Source organism: Pelophylax lessonae, assembly GCF_965119305.1.
Source record: "Pelophylax lessonae genome assembly, chromosome: 2".
In the NCBI taxonomy this organism is placed as follows: domain Eukaryota; kingdom Metazoa; phylum Chordata; class Amphibia; order Anura; family Ranidae; genus Pelophylax; species Pelophylax lessonae.
The window spans coordinates 262,553,301-262,581,293 of record NC_138769.1 but is presented as its reverse complement, the minus strand read 5'-3'; the positions used below and the strand labels follow the sequence as shown (position 1 = coordinate 262,581,293).

General features: G+C 42.8%; 1 protein-coding gene across 1 annotated transcript in view; it reads right to left on the bottom strand.

Moving 5' to 3' along the window:
* ELK4 (ETS transcription factor ELK4) overlaps positions 1–27,993 on the bottom strand; it is a 135,981-nt gene that overhangs the window by 25,128 nt on the left and 82,860 nt on the right. The window lies entirely within an intron of this gene.

Sequence of the window (27,993 nt, the reverse complement as noted above, 5' to 3'; positions counted from 1 at the left end):
GAAAGCAGAGATTGCAGCCTTTGGTTTCTTTAACCACCATTTAATTTGAGGTTGGTTAAGGCAATGAGGGTATAACCTATTTTAGGTTGAATTTCCAATGCAAACACTGGCAAGTACATAACACAATGTATACAGTATAAGTGCTTGTTAACATTTTCTTAACCCAGTGGGAAATGTTAAGGTAGAAAAAATGGTAATAAATACATTACAGTACACGTGCAACCATGTTTATAGTCAAAAACTTTAAAACTTTGGTGCGTGGACAGCCAGATCTCCTGTAAAAGGAATTACATTTCCCCCTTGTTTAGCTTAACTTATTCTGTGCAAGTGATCACAAGGAAGCAGTTTTTCATCTGTTAATATACAATGCAACACATACTTGTTCAATACTTAAGACTTAGATTAACCACTTTAGCCCCGGAGGATTTTGCTGCTTAATGACCAGGCCCTATTTTGCGATTCAGCACTGCGTTACTTTATTAGACAATTGCGCGGTACTGCGATGCTGTACTCAAATAAAATTGACGTCCTCCCCCCCCCCCACAAATATAGCTTTCTTTTGGTGGTATTTGATCACCTGTGCGATTTTTATTTTTGCGCTATAAACAAAAAAGAGCGACAATTTTGGGGGGGAAAAAAAAACAATATTTTTCACATTCTGCTATACAACATTCCCCCAAAAAACAAAAAACATTTAACATTTTAGGCCAATTTGTTTTCTGCTACATATTTTTGGTAAAAAAAAAAATCCCAATAAGCGTATTTTGCGGGACTGCGACATTGCAGTGGACAGATCGGACCCCTAACTGACATTGACACTTTTGGGGGGACCAGTGACATTACTACAGTAATCAATGCTAAAAATATGCACTGTTACTGTAATAATGCCATTGGCAGGGAAGGGGTTAATACTATTAGTGATCAAGGGGTTAAATGTAAGCCTAGGGGAGTGATTCTAACTGTGGAGGAGTTGGGCTTGTGAGATCATCACAGACATGTGATCCTATATAGCAGGATCACATAGCCTCTGTGATCACTTCATGACCGTAGGGTTATATGCTGCCCCCTACAGGAGTAGGACACTAGGCAGAGAAAAACGTGAGCACGCCTATGTGGCAGTCCCTAGGGGTATACTCCCAACATCTTGCTATAGGTATTCAGTTTCTAACAAGCAGTGTCAGAAGAAAAACTACCCAACTCCAAAGAGGGGCGAGTACTGTGTCCGTCAATGAACATCAGAGAAATTGATTTTACGGTAAGTCAAAAATCCCATTTTCGCTTTCATTCATTGACGGACACAGCTCATCTTCATGACTGTAGGAACGTCCCAAAAGCAGTGTCAAACTTGAGGGTTGGGAATAGCAGAAAAAGTTCCCAAAGGCTAAACATAGCCAACCAGGTACCATGGAGCTCAACTGAGAACAACTGGAGCTCACCTGAAAAAAAAAAACCCTAAAAGAGGACAAGTCCACTAAACAGCAGCCTGCAAAACTTTGCGGCCAGAAGCAGCATCCACAGATGCCAACACATCCACTTTATAAAACGTTGTGACTGTGTGCACAGATGACCCAGTGGCCGATTTGCAAACTTGCACCACTGACGTCTGATAAGTAAAGTGCGCCCTGACAGGGATAGGAGGAACTTGACCCTTAATAGAATAAGCCTGAACCACAGTCTACCTGATCCATCTGGAAATGGTCACAGCAGAAGCAGCTAGCCCCTTGCGAGGACCATCCGTGAGGACAAAAAGTGAGTCTGACTTTTGATGGTACTCAAGGCCAAAACGTTGCTCAACCCCTCGCTGGAGGAAAGCCAAGATCCGAGTCACCAAAAAGGAGCAAGGGTGAACCCCAAGAGACTCCCACCACGCGATGTACGTCTTCAAAATACGATGGTAAATCTTCTTGGAAGTAGATTCTAGCTTTTAAAAACGTAGGAATCACCGAATCAGACAACACTATCCTTCAGCACCTGGCTTTCAACAGCCAAGCAGTCAAAGCTAGTGACTGTAAAGCAGGATGGAAGATCGGTCCTTGAGTCTGCAGATCTTCCCTGAGAGGGAGTCTCCAAGGAATACCGGTGACCAGCTATACCAGATCGGCGTACCAAGATCAGCGAGGCCAGTCTTGAGCCAATAGAATGACAGGAATCCCTTCTGCCTTGATCCTGCGCAGGAGACAAAAATGACTCCAGGGAGCTACTAGGGCATCTGTGGCATCAGCTAGAGGGTCCCAAGGCCATGCCACAAACCTTTGAACTTTCCTGTTGAGGCGAGAGGCCAACAGGTCCACCTCAGGAGTCCCCCCACTGGAGAAACAACTGACTGAACATCTCCGAATGAAGTGACCATTCTCCTTGGTCCAATGCCTGTCGACTGAGATAGTCCGGCCTGCAAACTTTCCACCCCTGGAATGTGTACAGCAGAGAGTTGGAATGATTCGTTCTGCCCACCTTAGAATGCCGGCTACTTCCAGAGCCGCTAGAACACTTCTCGTGGCCCCTTGGTGATGATAAAGGGGCACGGCCGTGGCATTGTCCGATTGAATCCGTACCGGACATCCCTGGAGACGAACTGTCCAATGATCCAGGCAAAGCCGGATCACTCGGAGCTCCAGTACATTGATCGGTAGCCTGAACTCTTCCAGAGTCCAGACCCCTTGTGCTCAATCCTTGCCGAGGACACCTCCCCATCCTGAAAGGCTGGCAACAGTCCAGTACAGGGGAAGAAAAAAGATTTTTCCTGAAGTGCCAGGGAGCGAAGCCACCAAACCAGGGACTCCCTTGTTCTCCGTCTCAACATGATCGGATTGTCCAGAGAGACTGAGGAGCCTTGTTCCACTTCACCAGAATCTCCTTTTGCAGAGATCTTGTGTGGAACTGTGCAAACAGAACCACCTCGAAGGTAGACACCATCAGGGCCAGCACCCACATGAAAGTCCGAAAAGATGATTGTCTGCTGGACAGCAGAAGCCGAATCGCCTCCTGCAACTTCTGAAGTTTTGCCAGAGGGAGAAACACTCTGGCCCCAGCCTCGTCCCAAATATTCTAGGCTTGTGGACAGCACCAGAGCAGACTTCCAAAGATTTAGAATCCAACCGAACCCCCTCAGCATTTGCAGAGTGATCTCCAAGTTGACCAACAGAGCAGTGGAAGACTCTGCTTGCAAAAGCAGATCGTCCAGGTACCCTAGTATCGCGATCCCCCACCGACGCAGTAATGCTAGAACTGGGCAAGCACTTTTGTGAAAACCAGAGGAGCAAAGGCGAGATCAAAGGGTAACACCACAAGTTGATAATGCTCCTTGCCCACAGCAAAATTGGAGGAAGCGCTGATGGACGATACAGATGCGGATGTGAAGGTAAGCGTCCTTGATAATCGATGGATGCGAGAAAGTCCCCCTGATGTAGGGATGCTACCACTGTGTGAATGAATTCCATTTGAAACGAATGAACCCGCACAAAGCAGTTCAGCGTCTTGAGGTCCAGAATTGGACGCACCTTGCTCTCCTTCCTGGGAACCGTGAACAGGTTTGAATAGAAACCTTGAAAGCGTTCCAACATCTGAACTGGGACAATCACTCCTTGAGACAACAAGTCTTGCACTGCCCCATAGATATCCTGTAAGCAATTTGGAGATAAGGGTAGGTTGGAAGGAAAGAACCTTACCAACGGGTATGATCGAAACTCAATCTTGTAAACCGGATCAAATGACTTTGTGGACCCACTTGTCCTGAATTAGGAAGGTCCACGGGTCCGCAAAACAGCAAAGACGTCCCCCCAACCCCGATACGGGTGAGGGCCCCCCTTCATGAAAATGAGTTTTTTGTCCGCAGGCCTGACAGACCACTCTCTAGAAAAAGAGGGTCACTGTCTGCGACGGGACTCCTTACCCTCAGCAGCCTGAGGAAGAAGAGTACTCTTTCCCCCTGTGAGGCATTTGATGTTGTCATCCAAGGAAACTCCAAACAGGCCCTCTCCCACGAATGGAAGATCGGACAAGGCCTTCTTAGAAGCGTGGTCCGCACACCAGCACTTCAGCCAGATAAAGCGCCGCAGAACCACTGCAGAAACAGACAGTCTAGAAAGCAAAGGATCCAAAGAGGCATCACAGACAAACTGTAGGCCTTGGACCAATTGATCTGCCAGCTTCACAAACTCAAGAGGGAGCCGTTTCAACTCCAGGTCCCGGTGTAAAACTTTTACCCATTCAGTCATAGCTTGTGACACCTAGGGTGATGGTAAACCCTGGCCGAAGTGCCCATTCAGCCACAGTGAACATATAGCGGGTCAAGGCCTTTGACCTTCAATCAGTCGGATTAGAGACTCTTCTACCAGTATTAACGTGGCTTCATTCAACCTGGAAACCAGAGAGAGTCCACTACAGGAGGTACTGTCCATTTTATTTTTTTTTAAGGAGGGACTCCCTAATAAGGGTACTGCATTGCAAAACACTTGGGGATTGCAAAGGTGATTTTGCACTGTTTTGAGACAATATTGTCAAAGAAGGGGGGAATTGGGAACACCCTTGCTGCTTTGGAGGACCTGTGGGTGCCAAAGGTGACCCACGCCTCTGATGCTGCATTAGTCGCATCTTCCATATGCAAGGTTTCCCGCACTGATATAGTCAGTGCATCCACTAGTGCCTTTTCACGTGCGGCTAGAGGAACGAACGGAGGAATCATTCTCACTATAGGAGCACACGGGGGGCGTGGACGCAGATCCCGAAGGGTAGCTGGCATCCGCGGTGGCGGATTCAGACCCTGGATCTGAAGAGATAGGGGAAGCAGGTGAAAATGGGGGGGGGGGGCCTTTTGGTATCCCATTTGCCCAAGACTAAATCCACTTTGGACACCAATGACTCCAGGACCACTGTCAGCGCAGCCAGTTGTGGGACTCCGAAGGGCCCTGCAGCCTCAGAGTGGATCAGGTGATGAAACATGTTTCAGTGGAGAGGGGAATCTGCACCACAAGTGTAAAAACACACTGTAAGGGACACCCCACCGCGCTGTCCGCCGAACAAGGCCCAGCACGGCACTATCGCTGTATTGCAGCAAGGAGAGGCAGGGCAAGGCACTCACATCCACTGGTCAGCACACAGTAAGCTTCTGCACACTGCGTGGCCATCAGTTAAAGGCATGTCTGGCTATTAGCACTAGAGGGCGGGGACTTTCAACCTCTGAATGACTGCCCATCTGAGCTCCAAAAACATGGCCTCCACTTTTTTCAATGGGAAACTATAGGAAAATGGCCGCCTATCTGTAGCAAACCAGGCTACAAGAAAATGGTGGAAAAATGGCCCCAACAGGGAAAAGGGTCCAGATAGGCACCCCCACCAGACCCATTCCCCTCAAGGAGCGATAGTTTTGGGCGCCGGTGGCGCACCCCCCCCCCCCCCTATCTCCAGTGCCCTTGGGACACAGGCCGCAATAGACCACTGAACTGGAGGGAGAGACACGATTGGGAAGGAGGGGAACCTGGGGGTCCAACCATCCCAGGGAGGGGCCCACATCCACCCCAGAACCCACCAGGGGTAGAGGGGGAGCAGCTACTTACCACACCAGGAACAGGGTGGGCACCGCTCCATTGTGAATTATGATATAAAAAAGGCTGGTAATAGCGCTACCCATAAGAATAGAGAGGCACTGTGTGTATAAAATACCAAATACACAGAGAGAACAATGTGAATCTAAAGTGCAATGCGCCAATAAATAAAAGAGTTAGGGTTGTGATCTCCACAAACGCCCAAAAGTGCTCAGTGTATTGTGCTGCTATACTGTGAGCAAATAGAAATATGCAATGAGTAATAAAAATGGAAGTGCACAAATGTCATATAAAATTAATATTAATTTAATGAATAGTGCAGGTGATAAATATAGTGCATAAATCTTTATAAAATATATAGGTACTGCAAAGAATAAAAACAGATAGGTGGTATATAAATTATCTTAGTAAGTATGAATGTGTAGTGAACAAAGTGAATAAGGAAAGTGAGAGATTTTTCCAAAAAGTTAATATACTGTATAGTGTCCACAAATGAATAAAATTAACCACTTGCCGTCTGCTCACTAGAGCTCTACTGCGGCGAAGTGGCTCTTGTAGGTCTGACGACGTAGACCTACGTCGGCAGACACTCCCCCTTCTCGGACGAGGCTCGCTCCCGCTGTATTCAGTCACAGCGGGACTCGGGCCAGGGGAGGAGCAGCAGCGATCGCCGCTGCTCTTCCCTGATCGACGGGGAATCGAGTCTGGAGATCCCCCCGCTTGTGTAAACAAAGCGGGCGGATCTCCTAAGTGACAGGCAGGGTCAGATTGCAGGGTTCAGCATAGCTGAACCTGCGATCTGTCCTTGTGTCACTGAGCACCTCCCCCCACACACGTCAGTAAGCACCAGGCATACATTAACCCCTTCCCTGCCAGTGTAATTTTTACAGTAACAGTGCATATTAAAAAAAAAAAAAAAAAAATCGCAGATCGCCACGCAGATCGTTTAAAAAAAAAAAAACACCAAAAATGACAGAAATCTTTCCCTTAGTTAGTAAACGCAATAACTTTTGCGCAAACCAATCAGAATATGCTTATTGCGATTTTTTTTTACCAAAAATATGTAGCAGAAAACAAAATTGGCCTAAAATGATAAAAAATTTAGATTTTAAAATTTTTTTGGGGGGGAATTTCATATAAAAAAAATGTGAAAAATATTGTTATTTTTTCAAAATTGTCGCTCTTTTTTTGTTTATAGCGCAAAAAGTAAAAAAAAAAAAAAAAAAATCGCACAGGTGATCAAATACCACCAAAAGAAAGCTCTGTTTGTGGGAAAAAGAGGACGTAAATTTCGTTTGGGTATGGCGTTGCATGACCGCGCAATTGTCAGTTAAAGTCGCACAGTGCCGAATCGCAAAAAGTGGCCCAGACGTAAAACAGCAAAATCCTCCGGTGGTAAAGTGGTTAAACAAGCAATTGTTCCTCAAGGTAAAAAATGAGTGCAAACACCTATGTTGGCCACTAGGTGTCACTCTATCAATACAACCTGTGCATTGAAGCCAAAAACTTGACAAATCCGAAGGGTCCTTTCGCTTCTGTTGAGCAGATGCTTATATAGATGCATCGGTCTTAAATGCTCAAGCGAAAAAGAAACCCCATCAAAATAGTACAAGGCTGTTAAAAATATGAGTAGTAAACACTCACTCAGTAGGCTGGTCTGGATCAGTAGAACCCTGGGAAGCTTCCGCGTTCCACGGCTCAGGCTCCGATACTGGAAGTGACGTATGACGTTAGACTCCACGCTACGAATTTTGTCATAGGACGTCTGCCGATCCATCTATACAAGCACCCGCTCAACAGAAGCGAAAGGACCCTTCGGATTTGTCAAGTTTTTGGCTTCAATGCACAGGTTGTATTGATAGAGTGAAACCTAGTGTCCAACATAGGTGTTTGCACTCCTTTTTTACATTGAAGAACAATTGCTTGTTTAATTTAATTCATTTGTGGACACTATATATTAACTTTATGGAAAAATCTCTCACTTTCCTTATTCACTTTGTTCACTACACATTCATACTTACTAAGATAATTTATATACCACCTATCTGTTTTTATTCTTTGCAGTACCTATATATTTTATAAAGATTGATGCACTATATTAATTTATCACCTGCACTATTCATTAAATTATAATTAATTTATATCACATTTGTGCACTTCCGTTTTTATTACTCATTGCATATTTCTATTTGCTCAAAGAATAGCAGCACAATACACTGAGCACTTTTAGGGGTTTGGCACATTGCACTTTAGATTCACATTGTTCTCTCTGTGTATTTAGTATTTTATACACACAGTGCCTCTCTATTCTTATGGGTAGCGCCATTACCAGCCTTTTTTATATCGTATCAAAGGTGTAATAGACAATCAGGAAACAAAGAGATAAATCCACAACACTAACAGCGCTAATGAACACAGTCTGCTCATAACAATATAATAATATAATATAAAGGTCACTCCCGTGTGGGAGGGATGATGGGAAAAGATGGAGTTTTCAATCACAAAACAGTTCCAGTAAGTGACAATCCAAATCCCAGGGAAAGGGTGTGAAGGATTTCTTAATCATCCACCAAAAATCCACCAATCACCGGTGCTCCCCCCTCTCTCCTGGAACTCACCAGATCAATGATCAAAATTCTCCCTCAGAGTATACTCCGATCACCATATATATGTCTCCAAAACTCGTGAGATCGAAACTCCATGTAAACCTTATTAGCCTTCATATAGAACTCCATTCATAGTAGCATGTAAATGAAGAGTAGGGGCAAATAGTGTAATTCCGCAATTTTAATGGATTAAAATATAACACAAAGCACCCCGCTCCCCTCACGGTTTCTACTTACAGCAAAACATTGGAATGAAGGCATTCGATAAAACATGTACGCTCCATGACCCACCACTAGATCCGATCCGTGTTCTCCAGGAGACTGTAGCGTGGCCAGGCGTAGCAATAGTAACAGGCGACCGCGCACACACGCTCTGACGCGTTTCGTCGTAAGGACTTCCACAGAGCGTGTGTGCGCGGCGCGGTCGGTATTTGTCTACCGTACGGCGCAGGCGCAGTCGGCACCGTCGCCGTAACCCAGGAGCGAACGGGGCCCGCTAACTTCCGCTTTCCCTATGTCAATGCCTGTGACAGGACTTCCACCAGACATTGACCCCGCATATGACACATATCATCTACTTCCGGCCCTTCCTACGAATCTCCCCGCATTGGAAACTACTCGGACAGCGGAGCGGGATAAGATATATGGCCAATACTTTCTTGTGACCCTAATGTGCAGCATCCATGTATTTATTCGAATGCCCATCATTGTACATATGTACTAATTAAACAAGCCTGGGTCATAGACAGTATTTGCTACTTTAAACTTAAAAACGCATCAAATTGACTGATCGCAAGGAACAGAAAAAATATAATACAAGCAGATAAGAGCATTGGATAAAATAATATGTATATAAGTATATAAAATACAATCAATTAGTGCTCCAACACACATTCAATGTATAAATATATCTATAAATACCTCAGGATATATCACAATCTACCTTAATGTATTTGGATCAAAAAATAAATAAATATGCAATTTTAAAATTAATAAGAACCTCTAAGAATCACTAAAACCTCTCTTAAAAAATCTCAAAAAAATCAGACATCAAGAATCAGCAGGATAAATAACAATTAAAATAAAACGACTGCCAATAGGAACCTCCCACACATGATTAATAATTACTGATAAAACAATTGATATCTAAATCAATATTTAAACCTTTGGGATGTAAAGATTCCGTAATGTAGATCCAGTGTGTTTCGCGTTTGGAGAGTTCGCAAACTCTATTGGATCCTCTCCATACTGGACCCACCCTTTCCACCCCCCAGAATTTAAGATGTGTGGGATCTCTATTGTGATAATCACAAAAATGTAGAGATACATTGTGATCCTTAAAACCTTTCCGGATGTTTGCGATATGCTCTGACATCCTGATGGCAATGGTACGTTTCGTTCTCCCAATATATATCAGATTGCATGGACATTGTAAACAGTACACAACATGTGTACCGTTACATGTTATTAAATCTTTGATCTCAAAGCTTTGTCCATTGGAAGGAGACGTAAACATTGTAAAGTTCCTCAGGTGTGTGTGTACCTGTCTGCGTGTTTTGCATTTTCTACATGCGAAAAAGCCTGTTGTCTTATCCCAAAACATGGTTGGGTTAATGGGGGGGATTCAAAACTTTTTTAACCACTTGATCTCCAAAAGTGGGCCCTCTCCTGTATATAAACGAAGGGGTCTCAGGTAACACTCCACTTAGAACCTTGTCCATGCACAACACAGGCCAATGCTTTTTAAAGATCTGTTCTACATCCTAATATTGTGCATTATATTGAGTTATAAAACTCCATTCATGTTCCCGTGTGGGCTGTTTCACAGTATCCCTCAAACAATCGTCCTGAGAAAGACTCCCCACTTCAGCAATGGTAGTGTCTAGTTTATTAATTTCATACCCTTTTTCTACAAACCTTTGTTTTAAAACTAAGGCCTGGGTATTAAAAACATCATCAGAGGTACAATTTCTCCGTACTCGGGGGAAACTGTCCCCTCTGAATGTTGGATAACCATTTATTGTTATGTCCACTCTGGACGGGGAGATATCCATTCCGGTCAGTGGGCTTAAAGTAGACCTTAGTCTTCAGTCCACCTTCCAGAAGGGATTATCTCAACGTCCAGGAAGTGAACATTAGTACGACTCCAATTAAAGTCTAGCTTGAGGTTGTTGGAATTCTTGTTAAGTTTTTCACAAAATGCCAAGAGAGGATTCATTCCCTGCCCAAATAAAGAACAGTACCGACGATACATCACTAGTTCCTCATACTGGGCAGCATAAATGAAACGGTCCTCCCACTCACCCATGAATATATTCGCCAGACTTGGAGCGAATATGGCTCCCATTGCCACACCTTTCTGTTGTTGGTAGAACACACCATTAAACCAAAAATAGTTATGCGCCAAACAAAAATCTAAAGCATCTCTTAAAAATCTCTTTTGGCACTCGGGAACATCTTCCCTCCTGCTAAAAGCCCAATTAAAAGCCAAAAGGGCATCATCATGTTGAATAATCGTATATAATGAGGCGACATCCCCTGTCACTAGGAAGATGTCCCCATTATTAGGTAAATTTAATTCCTTAAGGGCTAGTAAAAAGGCCTTAGTATCTCGCAAGTAGGATCTCAATTGGATCACACTAGTTTGTAAAAAGTGGTCTAAGTACTCGCCTAATCTGGAAGATACTGATTGTATCCCATTTACAATGGGCCTTGCCGGAGGATTGACCTGGTCCTTGTGAACCTTCGGCAAGTTATAGATGGTCGGAATTATTTTTAAGTCCACTATCTATACCCACTGCATAATTCATCAGTCCAGCTCTAGTAGTGCTTGTGGACCTTGCAGGATTCAAATAAAATTTCTTAAGGTTTATTTTTCTTATATATTTGTGCAAATCAATATACACATCAAATTTGTTTACTGGTTTCTGTTTGGCGCATTTTAGACCAGCATGTAATATATTCAATTCTTTATTTGTCAAGGTAACATTAGCCAGGTTATAGATACCATTTAATCCCTTCTTTTTTTTGCTGTTTGCGTCCAGCCCTACATCCCCTTGCATATGGTTTCCCATATGCTGGGGCGGGCCTGACTGCTGTCCCCATTGTGAGGGGTACATCCCCTGTGCCTGGGGAGGACCCCACCCTTAGGGTCTCCCCCTCCAGGGTTTGCCTCCCCTCCTCCCTCCCCGCCTCTTCCTCCTCTCCATAGAAAAGGGCGAGGTGGGTTTTGGACTGGAGAGTTATAATCACTGTGTTGATTCAACGATTCAAATCGATTATGCGTAGGGACTCGATATGGGGAACTGGATTTCTGATCTGAGTGATACCCATATGTATCCAGATTCCCCTGGTACCCATTATTATTCCCTGGAAAATAATAAGGATTGGAATTTTTTGGCCTAGCCCCTTTGGGGCCCTGTGGGCCAGAGTTGCCCCGATGTGGCCCTTTAGGGGTACAGGCGTCTGAGTGACCGAATAGTCAACAGGCTGCCCACCTCCCCCTGCTTGTCTAGGATTAGTACCCGCACCCGGATTCTGCCATAGATAAATGGAATTACTTTTAAAATCCTCCAGGTCTCTATAGTGCTTTTTGACTTTTTTCTTGTGTGTATCTTTGTCTATTTTCACCAACTATTTCTTGATGTCCGTATTAAATTTTAAAACTACCGGTAGTTCTTTATCTTTATCCAATATGCTCTTTAAATCAGCTTTTTTTTTCTCTAAAATTTTCATTTTGCGTTTTTTCCTTTTTAAAATCAATTCTTGCAATTTGATGCCGACATTATTAAAAAATTCCAGCCACTCCGACTTGGAACCCTCATCATCTAACGCGTCTTGGGGAGTAACCTCCCACCTTAGACTTCTCATTATAATTTGTTCTTTTATATATTTCTCGAATGTACATATGTCCCACCATGTCCGAACCTGTTTCTCCAAGGTATAACCCAATATCATAATTCACTTTTAACCCTTGTACCCCAGGGGTTGGTTGGTGGCAGCTTACACCCTTTTTAGTTCCATATTTATATACTCCATAGCGCTGGTCATCCCTGTTTTAACACCGCTCCATTGTGGTGCTGTCGGCCAGAAAGGAGTCAGTTCGTATACGCCCTCGTGAGACGTTTAACTCGCAGGCTAGCCCCCGTCCAGTGAGGCTATGTCACGGCCGACCTAACGCTGAGCTGAGGTCTGTACGCACTCGCTGGTCAAACTGGGGAGACCCTAAGCATCTATTTTATCCAGTTCATCGCCCAGTCCGGCAGTTGATAGTAGATTCTCACAGGAAAGGAACAAAATAATAAAAAGGGAAAAATTCCATTTAAAAAGAAAAAAAAAAAAAAGCTAGGACTAGAGATCCCAGCAAAGAACTAGGTCCTTACTCCCGACTAGGCAGAAGAAAAAACTGAATACCTATAGCAGGAAGTGGGAGTATACCCCCAGGGACTGCCCTTATAGGCATGCTCAAGCTTTTCTCTGCCTAGTGTCCTACCCCTGTAGGGGGCAGCATAATCCTATGGTCATGAAGATGATGAGCTGTGTCCATCAATGAACGAAAGAGAAACCGATATTTAGAAAAGTTTGCAAATGTATGATAAAAGAAAAAAGTGAAATATCACATTGGCATATGTATTCAGACCCTTTGCAACAACACTTTTTAGCTCAGGTGCCTCCTCTTTCTCTTGATTTTTGCAGAGATGTTTTTACACCTTGAATGGAGTCCATCTGTGGTAAAATAAAATTTGATGGACATGATTTGGAAAGGCACACTCCTCTCTATAAAAGGCTGACAATGCATACTGTATCAGAGCAAAAGCCATGAGGTCAAAGTAACTGTCTGCAGAGCAGAGAGAGGATTAGTGCAAGGCACATATCTGGGGAAGGCTACAAAACAATTTGTGCTGCACTGAAGGTTCCCAAGAGCACAGTGACCTCCATAATTCTCAAATGGAAGAAGTTTGGCACAACTAGGACTCCTTCAAGAGCTGGTCGTCCAACCAAACTGAACAATCGGGGGAGAAGGGCCTTAGTAAGAGAGGTGACAAAGCACCTGTGGGTCATTTTGACTGAGATCAAGAGATCCTGTGTGGAGATGGGTCAAAGTTCCAGAAGGACAACCATCATTGCAGTGCTTCGCCGATTTGGGCTATATGGCAGAGTGGCTAGACCAGTGGTTCTCAACTCCTGTCCCCAGGACCCAACAGGCTAGATTTTAAGTATTACCTTGGGGAGATGCAAACTAGAATACTGCAATCACTGAGAAATAAATATCATCTGTGATATATTTCAGTTATCTTGCATACCTGGCCTGTTAGTGGGTCCTGAGGACAGAAGTTGAGAACCACTGGGCTAGACAGAAGCCTCTCTGCTTGGAGTTTGCAAAAAAACACCTGAAGAACTCTCAGACTGTGAGGAACAAGATTCTCTGGTCTGATGAAACCAAGATTTAACATTTTTGCTTTAATTCTAAAGGTTATGTCTGGAGTAAACCAGGCACGGCTCATCACCTGCCCAATGCCATCCAAACTGTGAAGCATGGTGGTGGCAACATCATGCTGTGGAGGTGTATTTCAGCAGCAGGGAGTGGGAGATTGGCCAGAGTGGAGGGAAAGCTGAATAAAGCATCCTCAATGAAAACCTGTTTAACAGTGCTCAGGACCTCAGACTGGACTGAAGGTTCACATTCCAAAATGGCAACGCTCCTAAGCAAAAAAGCCAAGACAACTCTGAATGTCATAAATTGCCCCAGCCGGAGCCCTGACTTGAACCCTATTGAAAATCTCTGGAGAAAGCTGAAAATGGCTGCCTGTTCTATTTTTCTTTTAGTGCACATCAGTACACATCAGTGCAATGCATTGGTGTATACTGCCTTGTTAAAACATTTTAAAATGTACAGTGCCTTGCAAAAGTATTCGGCCCCCTTGAACTTTGCAACCTTTTGCCACATTTCAGGCTTCAAACATAAAGATATAAAACTGTAATTTTTTGTGAAGAATCAACAAGTAGGACACAATCATGAAGTGGAACAAAATTTATTGGATATTTTAAACTTTGTTAAATAAAAAACTGAAAAATTGGGCGTGAAAAATTATTCAGCCCCTTTACTTTCAGTGCAGCAAACTCTTTCCAGAAGTTCAGTGAGGATCTCTGAATGATCCAATGTTGACCTAAATGACTAATGATGATAAATAGAATCCACCTGTGTGTAATCATCCGTATAAATGCACCTGCACTGTGATAGTCTCAGAGGTCTGTTTAAAGCGCAGAGAGCATCATGAAGAACAAGGAACACACCAGGCAGGTCCAAGATACTGTTGTGGAGAAGTTTAAAGCCGGATTTGGATACAAAAAGATTCCCCAAGCTTTAAACATCCCAAGGAGCACTGTGCAAGCGATAATATTGAAATGGGAGTATCAGACCACTGTAAATCTATGAAGACCTGATCAGAAATGCAGCCAAGAGGCCCATGATCACTCTGGATGAACTGCAGAGATCGAGATTTACAGCTGAGGTGGGAGACTATGTCCATAGGACAACAATCAGTCGTATACTGCACAAATCTGGCCTTTATGGAAGAGTGGCAAGAAGAAAGCCATTTCTTAAAGATATCCATAAAAATTGTAATTTAAAGTTTGCCACAAGCCACCTGGGAGACACACCAAACATGTGGAAGAAGGTGCTCTGGTCAGATGAAACTAAAATCGAACTTTTTGGCAACAATGCAAAAGGTTATGTTTGGCGTAAAAGCAACACAGCTCATCACCCTGAACACACCATCCCCACTGTCAAACATGGTGGTGGCTGCATCATGGTTTGGGCCTGCTTTTCTTCAGCAGGGACAGGGAAGATGGTTAAAATTGATGGGAAGATGTATGGAGCCAAATACAGGGCCATTCTGGAGGAAAACCTGATGGAGTCTGCAAAAGACCTGAGACTGGGATGGAGATTTGTCTTCCAACAAGACAATGATCCAAAACATAAAGCAAAATCGACAATGGAATGGTTCACAAATAAATATATCCAGGTGTTAGAATGGCCAAGTCAAAGTGCAGACCTGAATCCAATCGAGAATCTGTGGAAAGAACTGAAAACTGCTGTTCACAAACGCTCTCCATCCAACCTTACTGAGGTCGAGCGGTTTTGCAAGGAGGAATGGGCAAAAATTTCAGTCTCTCAATGTGCAAAACTGATAAAGACATACCCCAAGCGACTTACAGCTGTAATCGCAGCACAAGGTGGCGCTACAAAGTATTAACTTAAGGGGGCTGAATAATTTTGCACGCCCAATTTTTTAGTTTTTTTATTTGTTAAAAAAGTTTGAAATATCCAATAAATTTCGTTCCACTTCATGATTGTGTCCCACTTGTTGTTGATTCTTCACAAAAAATTGCAGTTTTATATCTTTATGTTTGAAGCCTGAAATGTGGCAAAAGGTTGCAAAGTTCAAGGGGGCCGAATACTTTCGCAAGGCACTGTATATGTTCTGGCATGCATTGATCAACACATGTGCTGTGAATGGAGCCTTAAACCTTAACCCAACCTCTGACAATTACCGCAAACAAAATATTTTACTATTAGAGCAACTAAGGCCTCGTGCACACTGGACGTGTTTATAGCTGCTGTTTTTGGCGTCAGATGTTTTTTCTACAGCCAGTAAACTCTCCAGCATGTTATCCTATGTGTCCATGCACACATAGGCGGTCATCAGCAGTTTTTTCGCAGGGACGTTTTCTGGCTGGAAAAACAAAAACCCAGAACTAGTGGGTTTTGAGCTGTGAAAAGGTTCCAACTCTGATAAAAGTTTAAAACCACTGAAAAAATGCCAAAAAATGTGACTATTCGCTGTTTATCAACGTTTTAGAGCCATACGTTTTTGTGGGAGTATAGTTTTGCTTATAAAAAAAAAAAAAAAACCCTACAGCTGAAAAAAAAGTTAGAAAGAGCTAAAAAAGCTACAGCAAATAAGCCTAAAAACTCCTCCTACAGCTTTCTACTGACGTTTTGATATCGTCCCGTGTGCATGAGGCCTAAAAATAATTAGGGTGATACTAGTCTCAATTATATTAATACTAGGGATCGACCGATTATCGGCAACACCGGTATATCGAGGGCCGATATGCACTTTCCCCGATATATCGGAATCGGCCCCGGCGGTTACCGATATTGCCGTGACATCATTGCGTATGTTGCGCCACACGCCTCCACGCACTGGGAGTCTGGGACAACTTCTGTGGCCGCCTCCCTCATTTTCGAGTGTGCACAGTGTGTTTTACAGCCGCCGCGGCCACATACTGGAGTCTCCACACAGTCGGGACAGTGAGTGATTCTTTATTAATCATACAGTACAGTGACCAGTCACAGTGCACAGCGTGTTTAACACAGCCACCCACAGCTGCCCGGGGCAGCCAGCCACCCACACACACTCATAGGCCTGTACCAGCCAGCCACAGGCCCTGCCTGTACCAGTTAGCCACCCACCACACAGGGTGCCAGTCAGCCACCCACCACAGGGTGCCAGCCAGTCACCAATGGGTGCCAGCCAGCCACCAATGGGTGCCCGCCAGCCAAAGGGTGCCAGCCAACCAACCACCAAAGGGTGCCAGCCAGACAGTTTTTTTTAAGCCTAGATTTGATTTCATTAGTGTCTTTCAAATTTCAATGGAGATGGATGCAGATAGAAAAATTAAAAGTGTGGTCTGGGACTATTTCTCCCATCTCCATCTCCAGGAAAAGCAGCAGCACTGTGCAACATGTGCAAAAACAATGTAAGCATGGGATCAATAACTGCAAAAACCAAAAATATATCAAATCTTTGTGGCCATCTAAGAGTTCATCATGTTGAATTTCATCATGCAGCACAGAAAAAAAACAAAATTAATCACAAGGTGAAACATCACTATCCCCGCAACAACAACAGATATGTTACTGAAAAAACAAAAACAGGTGGCTAAAATCGGATGGAAGATCCCAACTGCTGGACAGAGTAATCACATAGATGATGGTCACTGATAACCAGCCATTTACAATAAATCGAACTGAAATGCTGGAAAAGATATATCAAAAGGTCGTTGAGAAAGTAAAGGCTATGTTGCAACCAGAGAATGCTGGCAACTCACTCTCATTCACGACTGACTGCTGGTCAGGACAAAGAATCACTAATGAGTCTTACATGCCACTTCATTGACAGCAGATGGACAAGAAGGCATTTGGGGTTGAATACAAAAGTGATGCAATGATCCCACACTGGGGAGTACATTAGAGAAATGTTTCTAGGCATGCTAGAAGAATGGGGAATCACCAAAAACCAAGTGATGCTTGTGTTTGAGACAGCGGAGCGAACATGGTGAAAGGAATGAGACTTGCTGAAGTATCAGACCTCAGTTGCATGGCACACACCCTCCATCTTGTGGTATACGATGGTCAGAAAGCTTTGCTTGACATAATTAGCATGCTGAAGAAGTGCGCAGGCAATTTCCACATTCAATCATTGCCAAGCAGCGACTGAGGTGTATTCAGGAAGACCTTGGCCTACCCAAAAACAACTTGATTCAGGCTGCTCCAACACGATGGAACTCAACACTTCACATGCTGCAAAGAATGCTGGCGCAGAAGCGAGCTCTTACCATATATTCAGGTGAATATGGACTTGGAGGACATTCTTGTCCTACTGCTGATCAGTGGGACATTGTAGCCAATGTCATTAAGACCCTCCTCCCCATGGAGGAAGTGACACTAGAGGCGAGTCATTACGACTCATCTGTCATCCCATGTGTGAGAGTCCTAAAGATGCTTTTTTAACAGAATGAAGGACCCAACACACGTGGCATTAAAACATGTAGGCAGGCCATGAGGGCCAGCCTCGCCAAACGTTTTGAGAAGCATGAAGAGAATAAAAATGTTGTGCTTGCATGTCTTTTGGATTCTCGATACAAGAACTATTATTTCTCTTCTGATGATGTATTGGCCAATGCAAAACAATGGCTGACAGAAGATATTCAACAGAAGGTGCAGGAAGTTCCTCTTGCCCAAAAGAAAAAAAAGTCAAGAAGAGGAGGTTTCTCATGTGGAAGAGCAGGATGCAAGAGAAAAATGTCCAAAAAGACAACGGACAGAAGAGAAACTTCATCGTGGTCAAATAGATGCCTTGTTCAATGTTTTATTAGGGCCTTATGTGGAGGATTCTTCTGAAACTGCAATAATGAGCCTGGATGATGAACTTCATCTCTATTTGAAGGAACTAGAAATTGACAGAAGAAGTGATCCTCTTTAGTGGTGGAAAGACAATGAGGCACGCTACAAAAGACTTGCTTCTCATGCTAGAAGAGATCTTTCTGTTCCTCCTTCCTCGGTACCAAGTGAGCGTGTTTTTAGTGAAGTGGCAGCAATTTATGAAAAGAAAAGAAGCTGTTTAACTGGTGAACATGCTGAAATGTTATGCTTTCTGCACTATAATATTCTACTTAACTGGGAGTATTGAAAATGTAGTAGTATAGTACTACTAGTGTCCACTCCACTGTCTAGCTTTTGTCTAGCCTTTTTTTCTAGCAGTTTTGCACTAGTGCAAAACTGCTAGAAAAAATGCTAGACAGTGGATTGGAGTCAGTGGACTACTGCTGCAGTAGTGCGCCACTCACTGCTGCAATAATTTACAATTACTACTGCAGTGCAGTCACTGCAGTAGTGATTTAAATCTGTTGCAGGGAGCGAGTGTAGTACTATTGCAGCAGCAGTAGTCCACTGACTACCCACTGTCTAGATTTTTTTTTTAGCAGTTTTGCACTGACTGCAGTTAGTGATTTAAAATCATTGCAGTTAGTGCACTAGTGCAGCAGTAGTGATTCCTCCAATCCACTGCCTAGCGGTTTGTTGTTGTCTAGCTTTTTTACTAGCAGTTTAATTTGCACTGACTGCAGTGTTAAAAATGTTAATAAACAAACATTAACCACTTCCATACCGAGTCATGTAATATGACGTCGGCAAAGTGGTTGTAAGGATCTGGGCCACCGTCATATGACGTCGCCCGGATCTCCCCTCTACTGCGCGCCCCCGAGTACTCGGGTACTCTGATGACAGGTACTCGGGTACTCTGATGACGGGTACTCGGGTACTCTGATGACGGGTACTCGGGTACTCTGATGACGGGTACTCGGGTACTCTGATGACGGGTACTCGGGTACTTTGAGTACCTGTCAACGGAGTACCCGTCATCAGAGTACCTGAGTACCTGTCACCTACCCATCAGAGTACCCAAGTACCTTCCACCTGCTCATCAGAGTACCTGACGCCTGAAGTACCCGAGTACTTGCCGCCTGCTCATCAGTACCCATCACTACTCATCAGTACCTATCACGTATCAGTACTGATCATCAGTACCCATGAGTACAGTATCACCTATCAGTATCAGTACTACTCATCAGTACCTATCACCTGCCCATCAGAGTACCTGTCACCTGCCTATCGGAGTACCCGAGTACCTGCCACCTGCTCATCAGTACCAGAGTACCTGTCACCTGCCCAACAAAGTACCCGAGTACCTGTCACCCTTCATACAGCCACCATGTCCAAGTCCTCCGTTTAAACCTAAATACCGGTGTTATGGCAGCAGATAGCTGCCATAACCCTGGTATTTTTTTAAACGGTGGACGGTTGGCTTTCCGATAAGGGTGGTCCCAGCGGCGGATTCGCCGTGGGATCACCCTTCCAGGATGGCGGAAGAGGCGCCCCCTGCCGCCGCGTTCCGGTCCTGTTCCCCGCTTACCGGACCCGCCGGCAGCGGGGAAAACGATCCGGTCCCGGATCCTCACAGACAGGATGTCGAGTGAGGGCAAGCTTGCCCTCACTTGACTCTATGGTCTTGGAGGACCGGAGCTACGGAAAATGTTGTTGCCTAGCAACCGGTTTAAAGGTCCTTTTTTTTTTTTTCATTTTATATAATAATTTTTTTTTTTTTTCTATCTTTTAGTGTACTTGTGAGATCTGAGGACTTTTTACGAGGAATGTTTACATGATCATTTTTTTTTTTTTTTAAACGGTGTAAAAATAAAAAATAATAAATAAAATAAATAGTAAAAAAAAAAAAAAAAAAATTAAAGCGCCCTGTCCCCGTGAGCTCGCGCACAGAAGCGAACGCATACAGAAACCCCGCCCACATATGTAAACTGTGTATAAACCACACATGTGAGGTATCGCCGCGATCGTTAGAGCAAGGGGAATAATTTCAGCCCTAGACCTCCTCTGTAACTCAAAGATAGCAACCTGTAGAAAATTTTAAATTGTCGCCTATGGGGATTTTTAAGTACCAACGTTTGTCGCCATTCCGTGAGCGTGCGCAATTTTGAAACATGACATGTTGGGTATCTATTTACTCGGCATAACATTATCTTTCACATTATGGAAAAAAATTGGGCTAACTTTACTGGTTTCTTATTTTTTTAATTAAAAAAAGTGAATTTTTTCCAAAAAAATTGCGTTTGGAAGACCGCTGCGCAAATACGGTGTGATAAAAAATATTGCAATAATCTCCATTTTATTCTCTAGGGTCTCTGCTAAAAAAAAATATATAATCTTTGGGGGTTCTAAGCAATTTTCTAGCAAAACAACTGATTTTAGCTTGTAAACACCAAATGTCAAAAATAGGCCTAGGCAAGTGGCTAGGATGCATGATGATGCTCCTTGGATGTTAGGCCCCTCTATATGGCTAGGCTGTGAAAAAGTCTCACACATGTGGTATTGCCATACTCAGGAGGAGTGGCAGAATGTATTTTGGGGTGTAATTTTTGCTATTTACATGCTATGTGTTAGAAATATCCTATAAATTGACAACTTTGTGTAAAAAAAAAAGGTTTTCATTTGTTTCCCACATTTTCCAAAAACTTGTGGAAAAAAATGACATGTTCAAACGACCCATAATGCCTCATAGAATATACGTTGGAGTGTTTGCTTTCCAAAATGGGGTCATTTTGTGGACTTTTCCATTGTATTGGTGCTCTAGGGCCTTGAAAAGTGTGATAGGTAGTAAGAAAGTTTTATGTGTATTTATGCTCCTAGAACGCCTGATGGTGCTTCTTGGACGTGGAGTCTCTTTTTGTGGCCAGGCTGTGTAAAAGTCTCACACATGTGGTATCACCATACTCGGAAGGAGTAGCAGAATGTATTTTTGGGTGTAATTTTTGCTGTGTACATGCTATGTGTTCGAAATAGCTTATAAATTGACAACTTTTGTGGGAAAAAAAAAAAGAAAAAAACATTTTTTCTTCATTTTCCCAAGAATTGTGGGAAAAAAAATTACAACTTCAAAAAACCCACCATGCCTCTTACTAAATACCTTGGACTGTCTACTTTACAAAAAGGGGTCATTTGGGCGGTATTTGTACTGTCCTGACATTTCAGGGCCTCAAGAAAGGAGATAGGCAGTCAGTACATCTGGTGTGATCAATTTTCAGTAATTGGTACCATAGCTTCTAGACTCAATAACTTTCACACAGACTAAATAATATACACTAATTTGGGTTAATTTTACCAGAGACATGTAGCAGTATACATTTTGGCCCAAATGTATGAAGAAAATTAAATATTTTGCAAAATTTTATAATTGAAACTAAAAAAAAGTGTTTTTTTTTCCAAAATTTTTGCTCTTTTTTTTGCATATATCACGAAAAAAAAACCCCAGTTGTGATCAAATACCACCAAAAGAAAGCTCTATTTGTGTGAAAAAAAATGATAAAAATTTTGTTTGGTTACAGTGTAGCATGACTGAGCAATTGTCATTCAAAGTGTGAGAGTGCTGAAAGCTGAAAATTGGTCTGGGCAGGAAGGGTGTCTAACTGCTCTGTATGGAAGCGGTTAACATGTTCAGTAACAGATTTGTATCTAAATTTGTGTTGATTTTGCAAAAAACTTTAAAATGTTCAAAATATCGGCACATATCGGCCGATACCGATATGCATTGGCCGAAATATCCGTATTGGCAACGAAAAAGTCGATCACTAATACCATGTAGAAAACATCAAGAGTTTAGCTTTCGTGCCCGTTTTCACTAATGTTTCCATGCTGAAAAGAACAAACACAGAATGTGTGGACCAATGTACATGAATAAGATTCAGGGCAAAAATTAGGCAATATAAAAAAAAGGTCCCCGATAACTTTAAACAAACGTGATTTGAAAAACAAGCAATTCTACAATAAAAAAAAAAAAAGTATATTTTGCCTTACATGCTGAAAAAAATACAGACTTTGTTGTACAAATGGTTTTGCTTACTCGTGTCAAGACAAGACTGAACAAGCAAATGGAACAGAAAATCTGGGAGTGAAGATACAAGATTTAATCTGTATCATACACATAGGACGGCATCGGATTCAGAAAAACACCTTAGGTTAAATTTCAAGCAGATGAAACCCAAAGGAAGACATACAAGAAGACAATGATAAGAATGCAGGAATGCCTTTGCAAAGTCTAGAAAGCAGCAAGGTTCAAGCAGGCATAAGACTCCGCTACAAAGTGAGGGGTTTTAAATTGATTAGTTTTAACAATAATCCTAAAGCCCAACTGAAGTTTAACGTATTCTTTTTCTTTATAGTCCTGTAACATGTTAGGTTATAATTAGGGCTGAAACAACTAATCGATTAATCGACAACTTAATCGATTAGTTGGTCAGCTGATTAGTTGGCCTGCATATAGAATGCAATATTTATTTACATATCAGGAAATACAGTGCAGCACACATACAGCTCAGTACACCATCCATACATGTCAGTAAGCATGTGATGTGTGAGGAGAAGTACTTGCTTACCTTGCTATAGGGGAACTGTATATTATACTTCGCGGCTTGCCATAGGGACACTCTTAAAACAGGAGGAGCCAGAAGCGCCAACAGGGCACCCCAGAAGAGGAAGTACAAGTACTGATACTTTTTCTCATGTACTCCCCGATATTAATTACCAACACCTATTTTTAATGTTTTTTAGACTAATGAAAAATGATTACCGTTTCTTTATAATAATTACGAAGAACAGTTCTTCTGTGGCTTTAAAAATTGTGCTACTTCCGCGTGATTTCAAAGCTGCAGATCAGTGCGATTTTTTTGCAGTTTGCGACTTCATTTAACAGAACTCAATTCGCAAAAAAAGGTATCGATTTTAGTATCGGGCATTTGCACGAGTGCAAATACTTAGTATTAGATAAAATAGATTAGATAGATAAGATACAGTGCCTTGCGAAAGTATTCAGCCCCCTTGAACTTTGCGACCTTTTGCCACATTTCAGGCTTCAAACATAAACATATAAAACTGTATTTTTTTGTGAAGAATCAACAACAAGTGGGACACAATCATGAAGTGGAACGAAATTTATTGGATATTTCAAACTTTGTTAACAAATAAAAAACTGAAAAATTGGGCGTGCAAAATTATTCAGCCCCTTTACTTTCAGTGCAGCAAACTCTTTCCAGAAGTTCAGTGAGGATCTCTGAATGATCCAATGTTGACCTAAATGACTAATGATGATAAATAGAATCCACCTGTGTGTAATCAAGTCTCCGTATAATAACTGTGATAGTCTCAGAGGTCCTTTTAAAGCGCAGAGAGCATCATGAAGAACAAGGAACACACCAGGCAGGTCCGAGATACTGTTGTGGAGAAGTTTAAAGCCGGATTTGGATACAAAAAGATTTCCCAAGCTTTAAACATCCCAAGGAGCATTGTGCAAGCGATAATATTGAAATGGAAGGAGTATCAGACCACTGCAAATCTACAAAGACCTGGCTGTCCCTCTAAACTTTCAGCTCATACAAGGAGAAGACTGATCAGAGATGCAGCCAAGAGGCCCATGATCACTCTGGATTAACTGCAGAGATCTACAGCGGAGGTGGGAGACTCTCCATAGGACAACAATCAGTCGTATACTGCACAAATCTAGCCTTTATGGAAGAGTGGCAAGAAGAAAGACATTTCTTAAAGATCTCCATAAAAAGTGTCATTTAAAGTTTGCCACAAGCCACCTGGGAGACACACCAAACATGTGGAAGGTGCTCTGGTCAGATGAAACAGAAATCTAACTTTTTGGCAACAATGCAAAACGTTATGTTTGGCGTAAAAGCAACACAGCTCATCACCCTGAACACACCATCCCCACTGTCAAACATGGTGGTGGCAGCATCATGGTTTGGGCCTGCATTTCTTCAGCAGGGCAGGGAAGATGGTTAAAATTGATGGGAAAATGGATGGAGCCAAATACAGGACCATTCTGGAAGAAAACTTGATGGAGTCTGCAAAAGACCTGAGACTGGGACGGAGATTTGTCTTCCAACAAAACAATGATCCAAAACATAAAGCAAGATCTACAATGGAATGGTTCACAAATAAACATATCCAGGTGTTAGAATGGCCAAGCCAAAGTCCAGACCTGAATCCAATTGAGAATCTGTGGAAAGAACTGAAAACTGCTGTTCACAAATGCTCTCCATCCAACCTCACTGAGCTCAAGCTGTTTTGCAAGGAGGAATGGGCAAAAATTTCAGTCTCTCGATGTGAAAAACTGATAGAGACATACCCCAAGCGACTTACAGCTGTAATCTCAGCAAAAGGTGGCGCTACAAAGTATTAACTTAAGGGGGCTGAATAATTTTGCACGCCCAATTTTTCAGTTTTTTATTTGTTAAAAAAGTTTGAAATATCCAATAAATTTCGTTCTACTTCATGATTGTTTCCCACTTCTTGTTGATTCTTCACAAAAAAAATACAGTTTTATATGTTTATGTTTGAAGCCTGAAATGTGGCAAAAGGTCGCAAAGTTCAAGGGGGCCGAATACTTTCGCAAGGCACTGTAGATATCTCTCTTTATTATTACATTAGATATTTTGTTCCCTCAAAGTATAGCTACAAATTCTGGATGGACCCTCTGCACACTGCTACACCCTTTCCAGCAAACTATGCAATGAAAAACAGGGATATTTAGGCTAGGTTTCCACTAGTGCGGCTACGAAGTCGTGCTACTTCTAGCACGACTTTGTAGCGAAAGTAAACTGCGGCTTTAGTGAGACTTGTCCCTCATATATAGAGGGAAGTCGCACTGAAGACGGCTCAAAAGTAGTGCACAAACTACTTTTCAAGTCGCAGCAACTGAAGCCGCAGCAGTGGAAACGGGCCCCATTGAAAACAATGGCTTTTGATTTGCTGTGCGACTTGACATGTGTCAAGTCGCACCGCAAGTCGCACTAGTGGAAATCGAGCCTTAGTTCACATATAGTCCATCCAGAATTTGTAGTGTTAATATATGGTCACACCCTTTAGCACCTTATAGTTTACATACATGAAAAAGCTATTGGGATTTGAGCAAAGGTAAATCTTTTCTCATCATATAGCTGGGTATTCGAATTACCACTGCACAGAGATATTTAGGAATAAATTTTTTTTTTTTTTTTTATTAAAAAAAACTTTACATAATAAATTATACGCCACACTTTCCAATTAATGGAAACAATAATCAGCCAACTAATCGATTATGAATAAAATCGTTAGTTGCAGCCCTAGTTATAATTGTTAATCAGTTGTTGCTTGAGAAGTTCTTAAAGATAAAATTTAGCTATAAAACAATGTTTATTTTTCTCTACAGCTATAATTGCATTACTTACATGAAGTATGTCCCATGATGTGAAGGATGCTGGATTCTGCTGAAATCTTCACTGCAGGGCTACCTTGTCCTCTTCCTACTGAATTTATTGGAGCTGTGTGGGGTTAACAGCTTCAGGCCTCTGGGCTCAGATGTACTAATGATGATCCCATGGGGACATGCCCACTCCTGCCCTCTCCTCCACTGAGAAACGTGCTTCCACAAAGTCTGTGAATGGGGAAGAGAGATGCCTGTGGCTGATCAGACTCTCCCCTATTCTAAGCCTGGAACGTAAAAATTTGCCCAAGGCAGAATCGGAGCGCCAAAACTTCTGGTTCCTCTGATGGTCGATGTAAGCCACTGCTGAAGGGATAACTTTTCCAAATTTCAAAATATCAAAATTAAAACAATGGTCTTCAATCTGCATCCTTGGGGCCGGATGCTTGCTTTCATCTGGCCCTTTATTCCCCCCACTGCCATTGACACAATGTGGCACTATTCTTCCAATGGACATCAATGATAGGGCACTATTCCTCCTAATACCAATAATGGGGCACTAGAATTCCCACTGATACCAAAGATGGGGCAGAATTACTCCCCCGAATACCATGACACCAGGACATTGTGTTCTCCCACTGGCCACAGTCCAGGCTCCGTAAAGTTTGAAGGACAGTAAACTAGCCCTTTGTTTATAAAGTCTGGTGACCCCTGAATTGAGAGGAGTTTTCTCTGACAACAAAGAATCCTTCCTAGGACTATCCCCAGCCCATTAGGCTAGCATTCATCCTAAACACCATCCAAACCATCTGGCTCAACCAATAAAAAACAGTAAACCCAACTATACAATCCCATATACACAATTCGTTACCCACAGTTGATCCAGAGGAAGGCGAAAAAAAACCCCCCAGCAAAGCATGATCCAATTTGCTACAGCAGGGAAAAAATTCCTTTCTGATCCCCCGAGTGTAACGCTCCTGCGTTTTTGTAGTAGGCTGGATTTGCAGCTGCAGAATCTCCACTCAGTAGTCATGTAGAGACGTGTTGAATAACCAGATCCAACTCTCCAGACTCATCACTGTGGGCCTCTCAGCTTCATCATACAGATATACACACTCAATAAGATGTTCCTGGAGTGATAGGATGTATATGATAGTATGAAGATGATGTGCTGAAGGGACAGGTGTGAACAGTGACAGAGATGGTAAGCACTTGATAGAAATGTTCAGGAGAGTATTAGATGGTATTAGGTAGAATGCAGATAGGTTAGTAATCGAGTATGGTAACAGGTGGTAAGGACAGCAGATGACAAATACAGGATAGACTAACCCAGTGCAAGGATAGATGGTAGTAGACTCAAGAGCTAGCAATCTATGTAACAGTGCAGATGATAGAATTAGTATGCATAGATAGTAATAGTCCTTATGTGCAGAGGTAGATAGTGTAAGTAAGGTTATGGAGGATTCCTCTGTGGGGTACTTATCACTAGTAAGTTAGTAGTAGAAGGGTCCAGTAGTAAGGGAGTGATCCAGTAGCGAGATACAGGGATCGGTAGCGAGGTTCCGGTCTTTTCCAAGTAAAGAAAGTAGCTGGAGGTTCCGGCAGCAAGACAAGCTTGTAACATGTGGACACACAGGCAGGTTGAACGAACAATGTGAGAGAGAACGCCGGCGGTTGAAATAGCCGCTCTGCGGCGCTCGGCGATGACGTCATCCGTCTTAAAGGTGTATGCGTACCACCTAATTAGAAAGGTGGGACGCATATTTGAAAAGAAAATAGAAAATAAGGGTACCAGAGGTACCAGAATCTTACAGTACCCCCCCCCCCCCTTAAGGCCGGCTCCGGAAGGCCTATAGCACTGGTTTCTCCGGGTACTTCGAGTGAAATCTTCATATAAGTCTAGGTGCGTGAACATCAGTGGTATCCAACCAAGTGTCGTCTTGGGGTCCATAGTTCTTCCATCTTATGAGATACTGGAGTCTTCCTCTGTGGATACGAGAATCCAAAATCTCCTTAATCTCATATTCTTCTCCGCCTTCAACTTGTACTGGAGGTGGAGGCAAGATGGTAGGCCTTATTCCTTGATTAGGAACATGGGGCTTCAGTAGCGACACATGGAAGATGGGATGGATCTTGAGATCTGCTGGTAAGGTGAGCTGTACTGCAGCTTTTCCAATAAGTTTCTTAATTGGGAAGGGTCCCAGAAATAAAGGTCCAAGCTTTTTGCTAGGGATCTTTAATCTT